The 23,006-nt window shown below is 46.0% G+C and overlaps 2 long non-coding RNA genes across 4 annotated transcripts; both read right to left on the bottom strand.

Annotated features, from left to right (window-relative positions):
• Nucleotides 1-237: 237 nt before the first annotated feature.
• LOC121492013 lies at nucleotides 238-9,063 on the bottom strand. 2 transcript variants are annotated; one of them, XR_005988097.1, is made up of 5 exons: nucleotides 6,363-9,063; nucleotides 4,816-5,013; nucleotides 4,427-4,505; nucleotides 2,042-2,144; nucleotides 238-1,937 (listed from the first exon to the last, which is right to left on the bottom strand). It is a non-coding gene; the product is annotated as an uncharacterized LOC121492013 (long non-coding RNA). The 2 variants fall into 2 exon arrangements; XR_005988096.1 differs by lacking the exon at nucleotides 2,042-2,144.
• A 1,900-nt stretch (nucleotides 9,064-10,963) lies between these two features.
• On the bottom strand, nucleotides 10,964-22,959 carry LOC121492014. 2 transcript variants are annotated; one of them, XR_005988098.1, is made up of 4 exons: nucleotides 22,831-22,902; nucleotides 16,907-17,034; nucleotides 13,571-13,623; nucleotides 10,964-11,583 (listed from the first exon to the last, which is right to left on the bottom strand). It is a non-coding gene; the product is annotated as an uncharacterized LOC121492014 (long non-coding RNA). The 2 variants fall into 2 exon arrangements; XR_005988099.1 differs by lacking the exon at nucleotides 16,907-17,034 and having other exon boundaries at nucleotides 22,831-22,959.
• Between the last annotated feature and the right edge of the window lie 47 nt (nucleotides 22,960-23,006).

Genomic DNA, 23,006 nt, shown 5'->3' with positions numbered 1-23,006 from the left:
CATGATCCTGGAGTCCCGCATCGGGCTCTCTGCTCAGCGGGAAGTCTGCTTCTCCATCCACCCCTTACCACACTCATCCCTATCTCTCAAATAAATAAATAAAATCTATTTTTTTTTAAAAGCAGGAATGGCGAGAGGCACAGCACGTGGGCATGTGGGCTGTGGGTGTTTGGGTACAGATTGTAAAGGATCAAATGCCAAGCTAAGGGGTTGAATGGAGCAAATACCTTTATTTTTTGCTTGACTCATTCTTTAAGGTAGGCAATGAAGATGAATTTATGCACTGAAGAAGAATTCAGGAGTTCATGGCATGTTTCCTGGCCTGCACTTGGTATCTGGGAGAGAGGCAGGATCTCTGTTCTTAGATCTAGTGGTAAGATATAAATGGCATTCCCTGATTGAGGAGAAAGGACAGTGGCATAGGTGCAGGAACTCTGGGAATTGGAAGCACAGATGGAGGGGTTGAGGGGTTACAGGATGTGAGAACGGAGGTTGCAGGGGTAGGAAGGGAGTGAGGGCAGAGCATTCTTACAGGAACTGAGGAGTAGAGTGAAGGAGGGACCAGGAGTGGTGAGAAGGAAATGGTGGGCCTCGTTTTGGAAAGCTCTGGAAAAGCTAGCGCAAAAGACATCATTCTGAAATACTGATCAGTCCCCAAGCATTCTGTTCTTTCTGAAATGTTCACTTCAGTGAAGACTTGCCACAAACAGACCGCCTACCCTGGGCCTGCCTCTTCCTAATACTTCCAGGAGGGCTGTGAGGTAGCTGCCATCATCCCCATTTTACAGATGAGAAAATGAGGCTCACTGAGGTAAAGCAAATGGCCTGGGGTCTGTGGCTAGTAAAGGGCTTCACCTGGGCCTCTCAGCGGCACTGCCCTCATTTCACACGGAGAACCTGAGTGTAAAACTAGAGCATGATGATCCTACGGGAGGAACGATTGATTGTCTGGGACAGTTCTGAACACAGGAAATATCTGTGATTAAAACTGAAAATGAAACATTCCAGGAAAGGGGGAGGGACAGAGTTCTTTCTCTGTTGATAGCTGATTTAAGGAAGTACAAATGCCTCCCCGGCCTTTGATCTCGCAGTTTTCTTGTTTGGGAAGGATCTAGTAAAAAATCCCAGGGCAGGGGGGTTGAATAAGTTTAGGAAACCAAATAAGTTGCCCCAGTCACTTCCCTGGGTCTCTGGTTCTCAAGGCCCCTTCAGTCCATCCTACTCTGGTGCTTCCCTGTCCACCTCTCCCCCCAGGGGGATAGCCGGGCTGGAGGTGCCAAAGCGGGCCCCTGGGGGGACAGAGGGACCAGGAGGTGCCATTATAAAGGGCTCTACTTAAAAGGAGCAAAAGGTGTCAGAGAAATGCTAGGGCCTTGTTGTTTGTTTGTGTGTGTGGATTTTAAATACCAGGAGGGAATAGCAGCTCCTATTCCAGAGCTCCAGGCATGTCTCGCAATGCCAAGGACCTGGTAGCAGCTTTATGGAAGCAGGAGCTGGAAGCAGATGCTATTTCCCCCCCTTTGGGAATGCCCTGCCATTCCTCTTTGGGGACAAAGCTGCAGGTAAGTCTCCCAAGCCAGCAGGCATCCAGTCGTTTCTTCCCGATCCAGCTGCTCTAGGTCACCCCACAACTCAGGCTCACTGTGAAGGCCACGGACAGATGTTTGGGCTGCCAGGGAGGCCCTCTGGCTGCAAACCAAAGAATCCAATCAGGAAACTTTATTTCCGGCTGGAGCAGGCAATCCTGCAGACATGGTCCTGGACTGAAGAGAGCCAAGAGCAGAGCGAATGGGAGAGTCGGGGATGCTCCAGCACGCACCTTGGGGGTCGTGCTCCTGGGCTTCAAGGTGACATCCCTTGCTCCCAGCCAGGCTTCGAGCAGACTGGGTACCAAGGCAGAGGAACAGCCGTGGGGCTCCAGTTCTGTGGCCTAAGAACTTGAGACAGTGAGAAGTGGTGGGTTAGGGAAGGACCTGAGCAATGTCTCCAAACTCACAAAATTCATGAAGTCTTTAATCTGCAAAATGGGGGCAGAGCTTACTTCCCAGGCCAGGTGTGAAGATTAAATGGATAATGCCATTAAATTCCATGCATAACGATTGATGGAGTAAATGCTAGTTTCTTTCGCCTCAAGTCAAAGAGCTCTGGTTAAACAAAACAAAACAAAACAAAAAACAAAACAAAACAAAACAAAACAAAAAAATTTATCAAAAAGGTAAATCAGCAAGCTTAGTGGAGGAGAGTTAGCCTTACATGACTTTTCCCCACAGTGGGGTGGCGGGCTGTGTGTGGGGGGTAGGTGGTCCCCTAATGTCAGAGACTGTGCTCCCTATAAATGATCCATCTTGGAGACAGACATCCCAGCTCAACTACAGAAAGAAGCTGCTGCCCTTATTTCAGTCTTGAGATGATGGAATTATTAAGTATTTAATCATATAACAAAATTGTTTTAAAAAGGTCAAACAGTATGGACAAACTGAAAATGCAAAGTAGAACTAGCTTTCCTTATAGACAGTTACTATACTTTTTTATTCTAGAGATTGCCTTATGAAAGCTAAAGAAATTGGCATTTACCTGTTTCAAGCAATGAACCTCCTAATTGTTCTTTTGTTTTTTTTTTATGATAGTCACACAAAGAGAGAGAGAGAGGCAGAGACACAGGCAGAGGGAGAAGCAGGCTCCATGCACCGGGAGCCCGACGTGGGACTCGATCCCGGGTCTCCAGGATCGCACCCCAGGCCAAAGGCAGGCGCCAAACCGCTGCGCCACCCAGGGATCCCTCCTAATTGTTCTTAATGCCTTTTTTTAATATCAGTAAGATTTTTATCTATTATTTTTATTTTCAAAAAAAGCTTTTATTATTTATCTGAAAGAGAGAGAGAGAGAGATTGAGCAAGCACAGGAGCAGGGGTGAGGGGCAGGGAGAAGCAGCAGACTCCCTGCTGAGCAGGGAGCCCCAAGCGGGTAATCCCAGGATCTAAGGCAGGTGCTTAACTGACTGAGCCACCCAGGTTCCCCACATCAGTAAAATTTATAACATATACATTTTGTTCTCTAATTACAGTGAGTTGTTCTGTGCTTTACTTATAGATCAAGTCTAAAAACTGAAAACTGATGAACAGCATTTACAACAGTATTCAGTATGTTTTATACCATGAATTTTTAGTCATGGAACTGTGTTTGGAGCCTTCTGAAAGCAATATATCCATGACTCAACCTGGTGCATACTTTATTTTTTATTTTATTTTATTTTATTTATTTTTTAGATTTTTTATTTATTCATGAGCAACAGAGAGAGAGAGAGGCAGAGACACAGGCAGAGGGAGAAGCAGGCTCCCTGCAGGGAGCCTGATGTGGGACTCGATCCCGGGTCTCCAGGATCATGCCCTGGGCTGAAGGCTGTGCTAAACCACTGAGCCACCTGGGCTGGCCCTGGTGCATACATGTATACCACCTACATGGCCTGGGGGCATCCAAGCATAGAAATGGCCATCTTTATCATTGGAGGTAAAGAAGCCTCCAAATTATTGTAGGTTTATCTTTGCCATAACTGGGAAGGTCTATCTGGGAATGAAGATGAAGGAAGGCCAAGCTAGGTGTACCCCAAGACTAGCTCTAACTCTGAAGTTTTCAGTTTCCTGAATGAAGAACTTTCATTGGCCTATTTAGAACAGGGCATCTGTTGACTGCGACCAAGGGCCCCAATGCAGGAATAGTCCCTACGTAGTCCAACAGGCTAATAAAAAGCCCCAGATATTCATGTGCTACCAAACAGCTCCTTTTCTGTTACCCACAGGGCAGGCTGCAGCTGTGCCCGCCATGAACATCGTCGAGTGCTGCTTGGAGGAAATGTTTGCTCTAACAGAAAAAGTAATGCCTCGAATCCTCCAAGAACCACAAGTAGTTAGGATCTCGACAATTTGTTTTAAAGTTTGTTTCTGTAATAGCTAAGCTATATTGCTGAGTGGTTATGAAATAAATCCATTTGCATTCTCTATGCAAAATATATGTCTTAGAATTTTATGGAAAAAAGCGTCTGCTTCTTTTTGCAAATGGCATTTTGCCTCTTGTAATTTGAAAACCTCTTTGACTAAATAGTGTTTTAATGACTATTTAATGATGAAGAGACACCATAGTCTAAACCATCTTAAAGTCTGAGATTTCCAACTTCCTTAACGATGCCATAATATTTATATAATCATATTTTCTATAGTCAGTCTATGCACATGTTCTTTAAAGGGGTATCACAAGGTCAAGAAATATGAATTTCATAATGAATTTGAACTGCTTTATAATGTCTTCTTAACATTAAAAACAGTCTTTGTTAGTTTTGTGGGGGAGAGAAAAACTGTAAGTTTTCATTCATAATTCATAAATTGCTTTCATCAGAAGAACAAGATATTCTTAGATTTAGAAATTGACCCACCTTTGATTCCCGGGCTACAGGGGCTGTGAACACCACTCACAGCAGGACCCTGGTGTCAGCTCTCTTCAGGGTCACACAGCTGGTGAAGAAGATAGGTGGGTCAAACTCAAGTCTAAGCACTCTCCATAATCATTTGTGGCTTCTAGAAGATGTGTAGCTCCTTTTTGAAGGGCTAGCCACCCCCAAAACAGCTGTTTCTTAATGGTAATAGTCAACTATTTACATGCTTGCATGCATTCAAATGTGAAATCTATAGTCATCCCATGCCCAGAGGTCCAGAGGTCCAGGTCCCAGTGAAATAATAGTCTTCAGATGGCAAACGGGGCTGGTTAATGCTAAGAAAGGCAGAAGGTACCGGGGATTTATGGGAAACAGGGTTTGAGCTTTACCTTCAAAATATGCAATCCTTTGGCATGATTAAAACCAAGGAGAACTGCCATGGCTCCCCAGACCCCATGAGAATCCAGAGTGGTCAAAGCTGCACTCATCAACTGCAAGAAGGTCAGTTTACTTGTCTCTGCCATGTGGGACCTCGAGGATCACGTGCATGAGGCTTCCCACGCGCTCCAGAGTCATGAAGGTTACATCTGCGTGTGTGGAACAACATGAAGAGGGGTGATGAGCCTCCTAAATACCACTGTTAGCTCCTCTATGTCCATGTGGACAAGAAGAACCTTATCACCTACCTGTAGTAGTGGCTCCATGTCTGAAAGCCAAAGCTCCTATATGAATTAACATGCAATAAAAGCACAAATCCTACTGTTGAGTCTGTACACCAATGTCTTCCCCTCTCTGCTTTGAGACGTATTGAGAGAAGCTTACCAAACAGCAGGAGAAAGAGGAGCTGAAGGGGTGTGGGGAGACAGAGACGCACAAACATATATGCACAGAGACACAGAAATGGACAGACATGCACAGAGAGAGAGAGAGAGAGAGAGAGAGATGATCAGAACCTTGAGGCCTGCGGCTCTCTCAGACCCATCATAAGAGCCTGGTAGGATCCCTCACGTCATAAGATGCAGCCCATACTATAGCAAGAAGCCCAGCCTTTTGGCCTTTTATCTCTGCAGACAAATTCTGCTTTCTCTTTGGCCTATCAGCATGGAGCTGCCCTCAGCGGAGCTTGCAATCACCAGGAGAAACCATTAGAGCTGCCCTTCCTCCCTTCGCAGCAACAAGACAGGACCCTAAACAGTTGTCCTATAAGGAGGCCCCACATTCTCTGGTTCTTTCCTAAGGCTTGCCTTCACATCTGTCATAATGTTCCACAAACACTCAAAGGTGGAGGCCCCAAAGTAGGGCTGCCAGATAAAATACAGGGCGCCCTGTTAATTTTGAATTGCAGATATGACTCAGAATATTGCAATATTTAGGACACACTAATAGTAAAAAATTATCCACTGTTTATCTGAAATTCAAATTTAGCAATGCATCCTTTATATTTATTTGCTAAACTTGACATCTCTATTAAAAAGATCTTTGTTTTGTTGAGCTGAAAAGGAAAACTTTAGGATGAGCTAGAATAGATATATTTTTCCAAAATTTTTTTCTGCCACTTTTGGTCAGACGTGCAAGTTAAATGGATAATTGCTAGGAAAGGCCCGTGTGATGTTTGACCGAGACTGGGCGACGTTGGCGAGGGCATGAGTAATTGGGAATACACGCACACCAAAGCCTCATCGGAATGAGAACTTTTCCGTGGCAAGAATATGTTATGGATTAAAACCCTTTAAATGAGAACCTACTGTTTACCAGGGATTGTGCTAGAGACCAGGGTTGCAGGGGTGAATGCTCATGGCTCTCATGGTGACTAGCCCCCACTGGGCTGGCGTGCACCCTCAGGAACTTCGTGGGTGCGATCTGAAACTGGCCCCGTATGCAGAGGGCAGGGAGAGAGGAAGGCCACTCCAGACTGCTAGGTGATGGTTGTACTTACACAAGAGACCTTGCATGCGAGGCTTCTCCTGGGCACCGCAGGATGGGGAGATCTCCACCAGGACATCCGCCAGGATCTTATAGAGAGGCCTTAACCGGATTTAATCACATATACTGCCCAGAAGCTCTCAGCAACCCATTGCTTTCTCAAGTCTGTGTCCTTAGAACCATCTCCTCGTGTGGGAACAGTGGGCCGAGCATATATCGCAGACAAGGGCGGTTGTCCAGGTCAAGCTCGAGGGTCAACAGCAGTCACACTCTCTCGATGACCTCCTCGAGAACAGACCTGGCTCATGAGACACTGATCAGCTCTCTCTCTGTTAGTTTACTCAGCTGCTAACTCCAATTGGGCATCCAGTGGGGGGAAAAGGCTCAGAGGACAGTCCATGGGTGATGGTCCCATTCTACAGCCCTGTGGGTGACAAAGGAGCAGCTGCCCTGATCAGTGTGTTATAGCCTCTGATTTTTAATTTGCTGCCAGCGATGGTCCCAACACTGGAAATTTAGCCTTCTTTCTGTTTCACATTGAAGACACTCTCTTAGGATCCACGATTAGCTGCAGAGCTGCCTCTGGCCCTAACCTGCTGAGCACTTTGGTCAAGTCCTCTCTCCTTGCTGGGCTTCCATGTCCTTGTAAGTACAAGGAGCTTGTCGGGCTGGATGATCTCTGAGGCCCTGTGAGCTGGGACGCAGAGTGATTTCTCATTAAAGGACGCTTCCTCCCATGAGGGTCCTGGTGGCTGAACTACAGCTGTGGGCAGAGGCTCAGTGGGAGGGGATGGGGTGGAGGCATCTGGCTGCCACACAGCAGGGCTTGGGTACTATAGGGGGCACAGAGGGATTTCCTCACTCACCTTGGGATTTCCTGGCTGGTCACATCAGCTGGAACAGGAGCTTATTTAAGTACAACTGTGGGAGAATTCTCAGAGTTTGGAATGTCCCTAAGCCAACAGAGGAGCATTTAATGGGAATAGGAGAAGACAGCCCAGGAACGACTCAGTGCCCATTTGTGTGTGTGTGTGGGGGGGGGGCATGAGAAAGAGCTGAAGTCATTCTGGTTGGATGTGTGAGACTGATCAACCATGACAGTGACAACAAATCTGGAAGGTGTCCCAGCTGAGGTTGTTCGAAGACACCCCTCCGCACCCGCACCCCGCACAGGCGTAGCAGAAAGCTCTAGTTGGACAGGTCCAGGATCTCAGACAGAACAGGGCTTTGGGGTCATAGAAGGGGTATGCTTGATTCCTGGTCTTGACGTCCCCCGCTGTGTGACCTTGGGAAAGTCACTTAACTCTTCTGAACTGAGGTTCCTTATCAGTAAAGTAGGAAGATCCTGCACCACAAGGTTCTCACGTAAAAAGCACCTTTGGAAATGATGGACACACACTCAGGAAAACATGCAAGAAGTTCCCTTCTCTCTTTCCATCCTCAACTCCTACCTGGAAGAATAAAGATCCTCTGAATGTGTACGTGTGTACGTGTGTGAGTGACAGACACACAGACAGCCGGTGAGAGAATTACGGAGTGTAATGTAAGTGATTATTTCTCAATATTTCACAATTCCTTCACAGTTTTGTGCAATAATTTTTTTACATTAAAAAATGCCCAAGAATAGCAAAATTAAATTGTCTTGGGAGATTAAATGAAAAAAGAGGCATATACATCCGCATGCCTTCTGTGCTAATGGGAAGCCTCCTGGAAGTCAGACGGTAATGTGACCATTTCTGTGCATAGGAAGGGTCTGAGTGCTTCGAGAATTGTCCGGAGGCTGCAATCTTGTGCGGGTGCAATAGCCAATGCAGGTCACAGGGGGGCGCCCGGGCCTCTCGAATGATTTTCTGGAGGCTCCGCAGAATCACAGGTGAGGATGAGAGCCCCGTGAGCTGTGGACTGGCTTAGTTGCTGGAAGGCCCCCCTGAAATAAAACGTGCCCTAAGCCCCCCTTTATACAATAGTTGGCCCTATCCAGGGAAGGCGACATACTAGAATGAGACTGGGATTGAGCAAGATAGTCTCAGGTCTGAGGGTGTGTGGCTGGGGTCAGGAGCCCAGGCCTCCCTCCTGCTTTCCCCTTGGCCCTTATGTATCTCTGGGACCCAGAGTGGAAGGACCAAGTGCCCCAGCAGAGGTAAGTGCCCACCACAAGCTCGGAGGTGGGAAGCTCCAGGAGGTTCAGGAAGGATATGGCATAAAGGTGAGACTGGCCACCTGCCTGGGCAGGGATGTCGCAGTCCTGCGCTGAGCTGTCCTGAGCAAGCAGGAAGAGCCCTGGGTGGGGACCGGGTCTACTGCCCTCCTTTGGTGTGATGAGAAGGATGAGTTTTCCATGGCCTGCGGGATACCATGGAGGGCCCTGGGGCTTGCAGGTTTGCCCTCTGTGATGGCCATCTATGGGGAGGGGCTTCAACCGTGAGTGGAAGTGGCTGGGGGAAGAGTGGGTAGGGAAGGAAGAGGCAGCCATCTAGGCTGGAGTCTCCCATGTTAGTGGCATGTGTGGAAGGACCCTGTCAGGTCCTCTGAGGTGTGCACACCTCTCCTCTCCATCCACATCGGACATTTGTCACATATGAGCATTGCTGGCCAGTTGGTGGGAACCAAAGGAGCCATGACCACTCACAGGAGCACAGCAGTGGCCAATTCATTAAAAATAAAGAAAGGATCCCAAATCACACACACTCACACACACACACACACACACACGATTGTTTCCCTCCCTCTTTCTCTCCTCTCTGCTGGAGTTGGTCCTAGAGGAGGAAGAGGTGTGGAAAGGGCTGGGAAACAAGTCACCCCTCTTGAGTCTTACACACCTGGGAGTAGAGAGTGTCCCAGGTCCCTTGTCCTGGGCAGAGTTCAATTCTGCTGATTTTCTTTTATTAAGGCTGGCCCCGCCCAGTTCATGATGCCAGGCTCATGTGAGATTCAGAGCTGTTCTCCTTGGCCTTTTGAGGTCACTGTCACGCTCAACAGCCTTGGAGCGGGGAGAGAGCATGTTCTCTTTTACCTCCTCCTCCTCCCCTTCACCTCCTTCTGCTTCTCCTGCCTCCTCTAGTCTTCAATCCAGCAGAATGTTGGGGCAGGGAGGTGGAAAGGGGGCGGTGGTGTGCTGGTAAATGTTGAATGACCAGCTCTCCAGAAAAGATTCCCCAATTTGTAGCATCTGCCTATTTCTGTGTGGTAAATGGCCCACCATGGCTGCTTTCAAGTTGCTGGTGTGATGTTGCTGGACATGGCATTGGGAAGAGGTGTGTAAACTCTCCCAAAAGCTGAGGTGAACTGGTATGACCCAGTGTGAGGTGGAGTGAGTTGCAGTGAGCACATCCCTGGATGAAGGATAAAGAACTAGCCTACCTGGGGATGGGGGGTGGGGTGGGGGCAGATAGTGTTCCTTCTGCTGGCTGCCTCTGCCACTCTGGCTGCCATCAGTAGGTTCTGATATGCTCTGTGGGCTTTAGGGGCCTCCAGTATCCCCACTGCTCAGTCCCTGCACATGGAAGACCTGACTGTTCCACTCCTCTTCAGCTCCGGCCACCAGTGCCTAGTCTAGGGCCTCTTGCTGATGGTCCCCCTGGGCTAGGTGGGCAGCTTCCCTCCCATCATGGGGCGCACCTGCAAGGGGGCCCAAGCTGAGCTACATTCTCTAGTGTCTGCCTGATGCTCAGAGAAACCATGAACCCCTGACACAACAAATCACAGGAAAGCACATACTTTAGTTCCTGTTTCTGCTCTCTGAACTCTTTGTAGGAATAAGTTTTCAGTCTCATGCCACTTCTGATACCAAATGTGTGGGTTTTCCACTGCAAGCAAGTCTCCAGTTCTCAGTGAACACCGACTAGGTGTCCCATAAGTCACTTGGGTTCTAACACTAACTACCTGGCTTCCTTCACATGAAGACACAGCAAGAAGATAGCCGTCTGTGAACCAGGAAGCCAGCTCTCACCAGACATTAAATCCGCTGACACCTTGGTCTTAGACTTTCTAGCCTCCAGAATTGTGAGAAATAAATTTCTGATGTATGCAGAGAGTTTTATCAATGCACATTATTCAACATGGGTATTTTAGAGAAAGTTGACTGGGTGGCATAAATAACAGATATTTATTTCTCACAGTTTTGGAGGCTGGAAAGTCCAAGGTCCAGGTCCAGTAGATTTGGCTCCTGGTGAGAACCCTTCCCCTGGCCTCTATAAAACCACCTTCTTTCTCTGTGCTTATGTAGCCTTTCATTGGTGTGTGTTCTGGAGAGACAGAGAGAGCTCATCCCCGAGTGTGACACTTATAAAGACACTAATCCCATCATGAGTGTTCCACTCTCAGGATCTAACCTAAACCTCATTACCTCCCAACAGCCTCATCTCCAAATACCATCACTGTGGAGGCAATGAATTTTGGGAGGTCATGAACATTCAGCCCAAGGCTACTACACACACACACACACACACACACACACACACACACACACACACCCATATATACCTGTGTGTATCTATATACCTTTTTAGGTTTTTGCTAAATCTAGCAATGTATCTCCTACCAGTGCATCCCCTACATTGCCCCTGCCCACCCCTACCCCCAACTTAAGCAAGCAAATTCGTAGGGAATGGGTAGCATCTGACACCACTGCCCTGGAACCTGTCCAAGGTCCCAATGTGACCACCAGTGATTTCAAGCCACTCATGTCCTCCTACCAACTCTGCTATATTGCTAAAGAGCTCTCCTCTCTCCTGAAGGAATCCAACTTTCTGAACTCTGATGGAATGGCCAAAGATTCTACATTAAGTTTTGGTGACTTTGATGAGCCTTTCAAATTATACACTGATACCTACTTCAAAGGCTTGCAGGTTTGCAGGTGTTCAATGAGGAGAAGATGAGGAAAAGCCTTTGTGGTATTTGTGAAAATTGCAGAGCTTATCTAAAAGCAAAGTCCAATGCCTTGATCATTATGTGGAGCTTTTAGTAATAATATAGGTTGTTTGATCCATAGCATGGCTAAGTTGGGTGCTGTGGGGCAGCCTTGGGCTCCAGCCTGGTATAGGTGCAGAGTCTTAGGATTCCTGTACTGCCAGTCCCACCCTCAGACCATTGGCATCACTTCCAGTGGAAGACCATGGGTCATCTGCAATGGCAAATGGACTGATCTGTTGAAGAAGGAGCCATGGCTGAGAGCCTGGGGATATCACCCAGGCAGGAGACTGGGCACATAGCAGTCACAGTTATGTCACTCAGACCTGCCCAAGATAGAGAAGAACAATGATTGGCAAATTACTCATTGAGAAGATTCCAAGATGCAGAATGATGGGGGGTGGGGCTGATATGTTTGAACTCAATATGATTCAATATGATTTAACTCCTGGCTGCTAGTAACTGAAATATGACTGATACATTTAATCAAAAAGTAATTTCCTGGGAGCTCACAGAGTACATGAGAATCCCGAGGATCTGTACTTGGGGATGAGCAAGAATCAAGGCCATTCTGGATGGCTGCTTCCACAGCCACCACCACTACTATCTGAAATCAACTTCACCACTTGTCCCATGTTTGCATTGCCTTCTTGGGAGATGGCTGATTGGCCAAGCAGAAGTCTCCTCTATTCCTATGCAGTTATATTTTTCCCATTCCTTGAGGAAGGATTATCACCCTGGCATTTTCTGAGGCCTGCCCCCACCCATCTTTTGCTCTAACCTCAGAAATCCAATGAATATAGAAAGTAATTACTACCCTTCCATAGAGCCTGGATGCACAGCAGACTAAGTACTAAGGAAAGGGTTAAAAAGAAAAAGTCCACCCTTTGATAAATAATTTGAGCTGACAAGAAAGCTTGTCTGTTTCAATTTGGATTCTGGGTGGAATAATTTTTTTTCTACTTTCACAATTAGGGTTGGGATTTGTATTTACACTATTTTATGGTCCATAGAACCGCCACTTCATGCCATTAACCTAAACATGGTCTCCAATGATAATGCACCAGAGAAAACAAAAAAAATTTTGGTACGGCAGGCTTAAAACCAGGCCTTACAGACATCTTGGATGAGTGGGCTGATGTGTTCATTAGGATGAGTATGAGGCTCCTTTATGCTGTTGGAAGGAACCAGAATGGGAAGGCAAGAGTATCTGATAAGGGTCTGTGGACCTCTACCTGTGCTCCTGTCATAGCCCCAGAAATGTTAGGATAGGGACAGAGCTAAATCCACGGGTTAGGTTACAAACCAGTGTTTGATAATTACAGCCAATCTTTGGAGTTTATATTAGATATGGTTAGTGGGCCTGTTTGCTGTTTGATGAAAATTTCCCATTGACTATGAGCCTTTCAATGGCAGGGACCATGTATGGTTAATATGTGGTGAGATGATGTTTTAAAATATTAATCAGAGTGCTTCCCCTTCCCATAGATTTTATATACAATCTTCTCCTCTTTTAGTTAGAGGCCAGGATTAGGATTATAGGGATGCAAAGAGGAAGAAATGTCAGGGTTTCATTTTTGACTTGCAAAATAGGCTCTTGACACTCATATCAACAACTTCGAGAGAAACGAATTCATTATAGAAGCTCAAGAGCCAAGGCTGTAGAACAAACAGTAAATGGGAAAGGAAATACATGAAAAGCCAGTTTTCCTAGAGTTGTTGGAGCCAGGTGAGAGATGGCGGGAAGACCTATGGAACTTAGATCTGGGAGAGCTGGTGGGGGCCCAAAGAAGGGGAGGGAGAGGGAAAGTCCAGGTCAATTTGGAAGAATCCCAATCAAAGGATACCAGTGTCCATATTTGAAGCCATATAGAGAGATCTGCTCCCAGCGTGGCGTTTGAGACAGGGTAGTGGCAGCTGAGTAAGCTGTTGGGGAATGCGGGTCTACGTGTATCTTGCAGGGTGCTACACACTCCATGCAGTGTAGGAAATGGGGTTGGGAGTTTCACAGCCTGCAGAGAGGCTGCAGCTGTGCTGAGGGTGGAGTGATGGACCCAAAGCATGAAGGTCAGGACCATGAGAACAATAAAGTCAACAAGCCCAGTGGAAACATAGAAACCAGTAATGCATGACCAGATAGGATGAGGGTCAGGCATTGGGCAGTCCAGTCCAGCAGAGGCCATTGAGGTGCATTCCTTCACTTACCCTCACTTCTGGGGTGACGGTACACAGGCCTCCACAGATCACAGGTGTTCCAGAGAATAAGGGAGGGCTGATCTTACAGAATTTGACTCTAGGAATCACCAGATTTACCTGGAATTGCCAAAGGCGTTTTCTGCTGCCACACAGAAATGGATTCTCAAGAGCTGTCAGGGATAGAGAAATAGAGAATATTTAAAAATGTGCACCTGTAAATCTGAATCCCTGAAATTCACATTCAACCATCCCAGTTTTTTGCACTGATCCTGGAGTGGAAATAATGTTTGGAAAACCTTTGTTGCCAGGGAATGAATGAATGACAACACAGCATTTCTGATCATCAAAGAGAGCATATTTGGAAGCCGTGCTGCCAGCCCCCTGGCCTAAGGGGTCCTTCCTGTCATCATCTGGCAAGACTTGCAGCCTCAATCCTGGGATGATTTACGTCGAATGAGAATGTTGTTCAACTAGCTGCTTACAACCTAGAACTTTATTGTGAGAACAGAAGGGTATACTTTGAAGTATATGTGGGATTTATATTGATGCTTCTCATTAACAAACTAGAAATTTATTTTGTTTATGAGGAATTCCTCTTTCTATACAGAATAGGAGCAGGGGTGCTACAAACCAGGAAGGAAGATAATTCACACTTATTATTTCTTCCTGTGCTTGATGGGGCACCAATGCCTCAAGACAAACTTTCAGGTTCATAGCATTATTACCTCCATTTTATAATAGCTGAATTCTAGCTGCAGTTAGTACCCTTGACACTCAGTAGATCTTCAAATGTTGGTTGAAGGAATTCATACATGAAAGTTGAGTCACATGCTCAAAGCCAAACAGGTGGTAAGTGGTAGAGCCTTGATATAGCTCTGAAACATACATATTTCTACTATGCAATGACATGTATTCTAAGATTGTAATCTATTCCTTGGTGATCATTTATTTTTTTTTATATCTATTGTTTTTCTTTTCTTTTTTTTAAATTTTTAAAAATTTTTTAAAAATTTTTATTTATGATAGTCACAGAGAGAGAGAGAGAGAGAGAGAGAGAGAGAGAGAGAGGCAGAGACACAGGCAGAGGGAGAAGCAGGCTCCATGCACCGGGAGCCCGACGTGGGATTCGATCCCGGGTCTCCAGGATCGCGCCCTGGGCCAAAGACAGGCGCCAAACCGCTGCACCACCCAGGGATCCCGGTGATCATTTATAAAATTCTCTTTCTTGGGACACCTGGGTGGCTCAATCGATCAAGTGCCTGCCTTCAGCTCAGGTCATGATCCTGGGGTCCTTGGATCAAGCTGACATGATCCTGGGATCCTTGGATCAAGCTGACACCTGGGTGGCTCAGTCGATCAAGTGCCTGCCTTCAGCTCAGGTCATGATCCTGGGGTCTTTGGATCAACCCCACTGTGGGCTCCCTGCTCAGCGGGGTGCCTGCTTCTCCCTCTCCCTCTGACCCTTCCCTCATTTGTGTTCTTTCTCAAATAAATAAATAAAATATTTTTAAAAATCCCTCTCTTTCTCTATGGTCTTGCTTCTCTTGGCGACCATTATATTGGCTCTCCAAAGTACATGGGTATAAGCATCTTTCCTCAAAGCAAGAGAAAAAGAGAAAATGTATAAGCCTCAGAGACTTTGAGGTGGACAAGATGGAAGGTGAGGGACCACAGTTCCTGTAACCTCTATTGTCTCGGTCAGCAGGTGGTCAGGTTACATGCTAAGGATGAGACCTGAGGATTGGGTTGGAATGGAGACATTCCAGGGCTTAAGATGGAGACTTGAATGGGATTCTATAGAGAATGTTGAAACAAATTGAAGTTGACTAAGAAAGATTTGCTAGGACCAGAGGAGATTCCCTAAATAAACATCTCACAAGTTTCTGAGGGTGGAAGTTCTCATTCCCAAGGTTCTACAGGTACTAAGCATTATTGAGATTTGTGTCAACTCCTGTAATTATCTGTACATTTTTAGAGCTGACTTTTAAAATTTATCTCTCAGTTAATTAAGTCATAGAATGCTCATTTCTTGAGAGCAGAGATTGTTTCTTTATCTTTGCATTTTCCAAAGTCCTTAACACAATATGCAGCTCTGAGCAGCCTCTCAGAGGACTGGGATTAGAGGTAGAAGTTGAGATCTAGGAGACATCAAGATATACAGGCAGGGATTGAGTCAACTGATAAACTGGTCGAGAGGAGCAGCCCCGAGAAGAGTACAGAGGTTAGGGTAGGAGCTTAATCCACCCTTAATTTACCCTTCTTCTGACCCTGAATCAGCATGTGGGAGGGGATCCCCTTCTTCCTGAATCTCCCTGAGTGTACCTCCATGGCTAATGATCAAGCTGTCTTGCCCTTGCTCTTTATGACTCAGCATCCTACATCCAACCTAGTATACATCGAAAATGATAGTATTATCATCTTTAAAATGAGGGCAGCCTGGGTGGCTCAGCGGTTTAGTGCTGTCTTCAGCCCAGAGCCAGATCCTGGAGATCCAGGATCAAGTCCCATGTCAGGCTCCCTGCATGGAGCCTGCTTCTCCCTCTACTGGTGTCTTTGCCTCTCTCTCTCTCTCTCTCTCTCTCTCTCATGAATAAATAAATAAAATCTTTAAAAAAATAAAAAAAATTATAACTCATAATAGCTTACTGCTCTGATGAAGGAGAAATCTGGGGCTTTCACATCTCAGGGAACTGCTGGCAAGTGCCGCTGGGTGTGGATGCGAGGGGGTACCTGTGTGCGTCTGTGTGTGTGGATGAAACATCTGTAGCTTCCTGGCGGTGTATGCACACCCATGCAGGTGTGTGCATTGTAGTGTATTCATGTGTAAATAGGGATGCATGTGGGCCTTCATCTTGTACAACAGATTTGCTCTCCTAGAAATGTATCTGTTAGTTCAGAAGAAGATAGAATTTTCCATACTTTTCAGCCACAGAATGACCTGAGCCTGAACATGGATTTGGATGTCCTAAAGGTAGTTACAAAAAATACCTGTAATGCATTGCTGCACCACCATGGAACCTGACATTTCAGAAGCTAAAAAAATAAAAATAAAAAATTCTTGAAGCATCTCAATTTTTTAAAAAACCTCCTGGTGCCTTTAGGAGCTAAATAAAATAGTATGTAATATTTTTTAATACTAAGCATTTTTCATAACAGCTGAGATTAAGATCACTTGAATACATACACACACCTACACACAAATAATTTTTTTTTCTCTCAGGTAAAAGAATTGCAGTGATTGGCAATATATAGCGTTCATTTATATAATAGCTCCACGAAGTGGTGAAGGCCCCAGATTCACAACTCTTTGAGAGAGGTACCTGTTCTGATAACCTCCTAGTCACCTGGTTGGTGAAGGAGGATTCTTCCCATAAATAGGATGAGTCTTGAACACATGATCTCCGACCCAGGACAGATGAGACCAATAGCAGTTTATTAGTCCCGTGTACTCACAGCCAGGGGGAGGGGGGTGCCACACACTGCACAAGGCCACTTGGGAATGCTTGGGAGCAGAGAGAACCAGCAGAGGCTCCAAGGAGGCAGGCCTTGTAGTGATGAGAAGATGGGGTGACTCTTGGTTCCTGCAGGAGGATGTGATTGGCTTGTTTGAATAATTCCACAGGCTGGCCCGGAGGCAAAACCCATTAGGTGAGGACCAGGTGAGGTGCAGCTGGTCCAGTCAATAGGGCTACTAGCCAGAAGGGGAGACTTTCCCCATGTGTTGGGGGGGGGGAGCACATCTGACCAGAGCAGGAGAACTCCTGGCTAAGCCTCCAGGAGTCCTGTGAACCTCAAAAGTGTCAAGGCAGCACACGGGATCTCATAATAATCAAGGGATACAATATGGGATAATGATCCCCATTTTACATAGGAGACACAGAGACACAGTGAGGGCTAAGGTGACACAGATAATTTTATGCTGAGTTGGATACCAAGAGGCTTTTTCTTTCCTTCCTCTATATTGTTCTGTATCGTCATTATCTTATTTGAACTTTATTCCCACCCTGTCAGGGAGCATCTAGCCAATGAAGAGGCTGAGGGTCAGGGAGAGAGGAAATGCTCCAAGTCACACAGCTAGAGAGGAACAGAGCCAAGGTCAAACCCAGGAGGTTGAGTCTAGAGATGCTTCACTTGCTGGCACAGCTGCCTTGGGTGCTGGCCCTGATATCAGGAGAGCGGTCACAGGCTGCTGGCTCCCATGTCTCTGCACAACATTGGGTAGGACGCAACCGCAGTAATGCAGATGGAAACATCAGCAGGGATTCTGCGGCTCTGAGAATTCCAAGTCCTGAGAAGTCCAAGAGATTGGACTGAGTCCTTTGGGTAAGTTTTTTGTTGTTTTGTTGCTCTAGGAAGAAATAAGGACTGGGACCATCGAGTCAAGTATGTGCATATCCAGGGGCAATAGTTAAAATATTTAACAACTGTTGGAAAGACTGTCAGCTGTAGCTGGGCCAGGCATTGGCCCTTCGGCTGTAGGATGGTTGGAAGTTCTGGGCGATCCTGGACATAGGCTGAGACAACAGGAAGGATGCTCAGGGAGCTTTGGGGCAGGGCAGGACTATTTATCAAGTGGCATATAAGTATCTAAATATTTCTCTCAGCCTTGCCTACACCCTATGACCAGCAATGCTGCTGTTGGGTACGTATGACCCTCTCAAATTCTTCCCAGGTCCCTAAGTTGGGCACGTGCAAGATGTCCTGTTCAAGTACTGTGGTAGTGGTGGAGAATGTAGGGCATTCTGAGCACCCGCCACTGGGGAGGAGACGGTGTGCAAAATAAAAAAAAAAGAGGAGCAGACCAGATGCACACAGAGCAACAAACAGGGATGGGGGTCAAAACTACTCGAGTGGAGTGAAACACTCAAGATGATGAAGATAAAGGACAAATTTCCATTTGCATAAATTAAAAGTGCATGCACTCAAAACAACCCTCTACAAGGACACAGGGAAACAGAAGGTTATCAATAAACTCATTAGAATGGCTGCCTATGGAGGGTGGGCTGGGAATGCCAGTGTGGAATGGGGAATAAAGGAATAAATAAACAATAAAAACAGGAAGAGGCTTTGTGCATACTGCTGCTGACAATATGCCATACCCGAGGGATGGTGAGTGATTTAATTCTTTGCAACCAAGGGGAAAAAAAGAAAAAGGCAAGAGACATGAAGTCAGTGCAGCTACCCAACACTCATGGGTGTTTGCAGCTGCATTTAAAGATGAAGAGTGAAAAACAATAAGGATGAAGAGTGGGGTGCATTTGAGAGAGTGATCTCCCAGCAGACAGTAGGGTGTTGACTTTCTGCCTTGCTCCTCCAGAAAGATCTTTTGGTTTCTTCTCACCATTGTAACTTGATACAATACAATCTCCTCCTTATTATCACTGCAGTAAGAAGTTGTGATTTTTTTTCAAAAGAAATTTTAATAGAAAATTCCTCCTGTCCCAGAGACTGAATAGGCCTCTTCCACTGCCACCCCATTTGAAAGAACTCAGTCATGTGCTCTCCCCTGTTGGCATGGGAGGCTTGGACATGTAGGCTTTATCCTGGGCCTCAGTGTATCTAATAGGATGACCAGAGTCCTGGTTTGTCTGGACTGAGGAAGTTCCTGGGACACTGGACTTTCAGTTTTTTAAAAGTGGGACAAACTTAGGAAAACCTGGAAGAGTTGGTCACCTTATGATCCAGGTAACCATTGGGGATATTTTTACTGAAGAATCAGAAAAGACCATGGGGTTGTGTCTAATGGTTTCTGCCATGGAGAAACTTTTCACTTGTCTAGTTGGTAATGAAAGCTAGACCCCAAGTTTCATCACAGGAATGGAGGTTTATTAAAATAGGCACAGAACTCTCCAAGAGAAGGAAAAACCAGGAGGTTGACCCATCTGGTCTTTGGTGCCTCTGAGTTGTTTTCCTGTACTCTCCCTGAAGTCTGAACTAAGGTCTTAGTTCATCCATCTATCCATCCACCCATCCACTCAATGACCCATCCATCCATCCATCCATCCATCCATCCATCCATCCATCCATCATCTACTTCTTTATTCTTGAAGTAGTCACTGAACATCTGTAATGCACCAGGCTCTGAAGATATTGAGATGAGCAAAACCACATAATGTCTGCCTTCAAGGAGCCTGCAACTTAATAGAGAAGATCCAATCTAAACAGGTGCCCATATTGTAAGAGTATAACTATAACTAGAGGCTTGTACGAAGTATGAGGGGACACAGTAGAAGGATTTACTAAAAACTATTCGTGGCTCAAGGAAAACTAAAAGAATGGGTGATAATGATATTGCAGGTGAAGTTGGCATTTGCCAGGTAGGGAAGGGGACATATAGGAACAGGCTGTGGACAAGGCCAAGGCTCAGAGAGTATACATGAACACAATGGAAAGATGGATCTATTGTGTCAGGCTGGAATGCAAGAGTGGGCAATGTGTGTGTCAGGGTCGGGGAGGATGTGTGGAGTGAGTGAGGCAGGGAGAAAAGTGTGAAGAGCCCAAAATGTGACTGAAGAGGTAAGTTTCAGTCCAATTGTGAGCACTCTGGAAGTCCATTCCTTGGAGTATTTTCATGGCTTGACCTCTCAGACAGAGCCCTAACTATGCTGAAGCATGGGCCAGGCATTGGTGGGACATAGTATGTGCTTGTCCAAAGTCTTTTTTTTTTTTTTAAGATTTTATTATTTTATTTATTCATGACAGACAGAGAGAGACAGAGAGGCAGAGACACAGGCAGAGAGAGAAGCAGGCTCCATGCAGGGAGCCTGATGTGGGACTCGATCCCTGGTCTCCAGGATCACACCCCAGGCTGAAGGTGGCGCCAAACCGCTGGGCCATCGGGGCTGCCCTGTCCAAAGTCTTCTGACCTGACACAGGTGTTCCATGGAACCCAAATTGGGAAATGCTCAAGGATCCTTGGAGGACATCTCCAACGACCTGAGGAGAGGATTCCTTTGTGCCTGGAGACTTAAGCCATATTCTGTTACAGAAGGTTTTCTTTAAATTTAATAATTTATAAATAATGTCCTTTTATCTGTGAACTGTAAGGCTTTTAGAACTGGCAAACACCTTGGGGATCATCTTGTCAAGTCCAGAGAGCCAGAGAGGAGATATCACTGAGTTGATCAGAGGCAGAGATAGCTTAGAATTCAAGTCTATGGACTTGAAGACCACAAATATTTAAGGTACTTTTTAAAAAAATAATTTATTTATTTGTTTGTTTGTTTATTTATTTATTTATTTATTTAATATAGAGAGATAATGCAAACTGGAGGAGGGGCAGAGGGAGAGGGAGAGAGAGAATCTCAAGCAGACTCTGTACTTGAGCACAAGGCTTGACCAGGGCCTTGATCTCATAACCCCAAGATTATGACCTGAGCCAAAATCAAGAGTTGGAGGCTTAGCTGAATGAGCCACTCAGGCGCCCCTAAGGTACTTTCAATATAAAAATAATATAACAGGGCATTCAAAATAAGCATACAAATAGTTTTGTCAAAGAAGAGAGATCCTTGGAGCAGTAGTCTGGGATAAAAGCATTCTAGCTAAATAACTAGATTTAATCTCTTGCCTGGCATCCAAGCAGAGATTGATGTGATGGTTGATATGTTTTCTCTTTACCTGATGGAAGAAATAAAGTATATCAATTTCCATCAGAAGCACATGTGGAGTTTTCAGTAATTCACCTCATAAACACGTAGACCCTATTAAAGGGTCTAGAAATTCAGCCTTCAAGGAGTTCAGCGCCAAGTTGAAGATAAACAATGAAAATCCAATATGGTAGGTGTTATACCTAAGTGAGAGGCAGAAAGCATGAGGGAGTGTGAAGGGGAGGTACAGACTCCTGGATAGGCAAGGGGACTTTCCAGAGGGTAGTGACCAGCAACTGAAAGGTGTCCTAAGAGAAAGGGAGTTGGGTGAGCAAACAAAGGCTTCCAGTTGGGAAGGATATTCCAAGCAGAGGGAGATCACGGTGAGTGCAGGGAGACAGGAAAAAGGCTGGCACTGTGGGGAATTGCAAACGCTTCAAGTACTCCTGTGACATTCAGGCTGCTGTTTAAAGAGATGCCAACAAAAGGAACCAGTGGAACAAACGTTCACCCCTGTTACTAATACTCCCTCACTCACCATCTCCTCATCAGAGATAAGAACACCTTCATTTTCACAGGTAGACCTTTTTCCATTTAAAAAGCAAATTGATACCTCACTGGCTTTCTGTCATTTGGATTTGAGAGAGAATGAAGGGTCAGAGACAGGTTTGGGGTGGGAGAGGAGGGGGACGACATGGACCTGCGGGTAAGTGGGTAAGAGAGGGGGACCTACCAAGAGTGTCCAAAGCAAGGAGAATTATGGAAGCCTGGAAGACATATGCACCGAGGCCCGCATTTGCTTGAGATGTCTCCACTGACCCAGGGAGTTCTGGAAACCATGGAGGAGGGAGTATTATTGTCAGCCAATGACTAACCCCTTATAAGTTAATGTCTGGCTTGTCCAGATGTTTTTCCATGCACATGGTTAATGAAAAGGGGATGGGCCATATTATGTGGCATAAAGACATTTTAATGGAGGGAGGAAAAAAGGAGGTGGCGTGTGGGAGGAAGGAGGCGGTTAAATGGATCAGAGCAGGCATTGTGGCAACGATGACTGAGATTAGGGGAAGATGCCCTAGACACACGGGGTGAGAGCATGACTCTGTGTGTGTGTGTGTGTGTGTGTGTGTGTGTGTGTATAAATGCATTTACCACCTTGCCTGACTCAACCTTGGTAAATGGTCAGGGGTGAATTTCTGGGGAACAGACATGCATTTTATGGCCCATACAATGCTTCCCTGTTGATTATTCCATTTGCCTCATATGATCCCCCTGATGACCCCGGAAGGTGAAGAAGAAGAAGAAGAAACATCATGTTGAACCACTAAGTGACTTGCTCACAGGGCTCCCCCTGGGTACAGCGTGATGAGAACCCCAGTCTGTCTCTTGAATCTGAGCCCCTTTTCTACCACACCCCCATATGTGCCCAGTAAAGTCCTGTCCTTTCTGTGCCCCGTTTTCACAGATGCCGAGAGGGGGGTCCTCTCGGAACTCCACCATGGGTGCCTCCCTCTAGTTCCCAGGTGCTATTCAGACCAGTGAGAAGGCCCTGGCTTCCTGGCTCTTCTGCACTGCAGATGCGCTCTGCAGTGCATGGAGATTCTGAACATATCTCATTCTCAAGTAAACAATGCTGGACTTTTCGGGTTACTTAATGATTTGAAATGATTAAAGAGCTAACTGCTGGGAGAGATTTGGAAGCATTCTTCTCAGGTGCTGATAAAATATAAGCATATTTTTAGAATAATCTTAGATCTTACGCTAAAGATGATTATTGTATATGCAAATTACCTTCTTCAGAGGCTTGCAAACAGCAGTGTAGACAAATGCTTTGGATCCTCTTCCATAAGAGAGGACAGGCCTGGGAGAGCCAAACAACAATGGGATTAGGGACAGAGGGCCCCCAAACACCTGTTTCCCAGCCACCTGCCTCCCCACCTTGCCTTCCATGAGCCAAATGAAAATGC

This window comes from Vulpes lagopus, chromosome 5 (assembly GCF_018345385.1).
Source record: "Vulpes lagopus strain Blue_001 chromosome 5, ASM1834538v1, whole genome shotgun sequence".
Taxonomy (NCBI): Eukaryota; Metazoa; Chordata; class Mammalia; order Carnivora; family Canidae; genus Vulpes; species Vulpes lagopus.
This window is presented reverse-complemented; position numbering and strand designations above follow the sequence as displayed.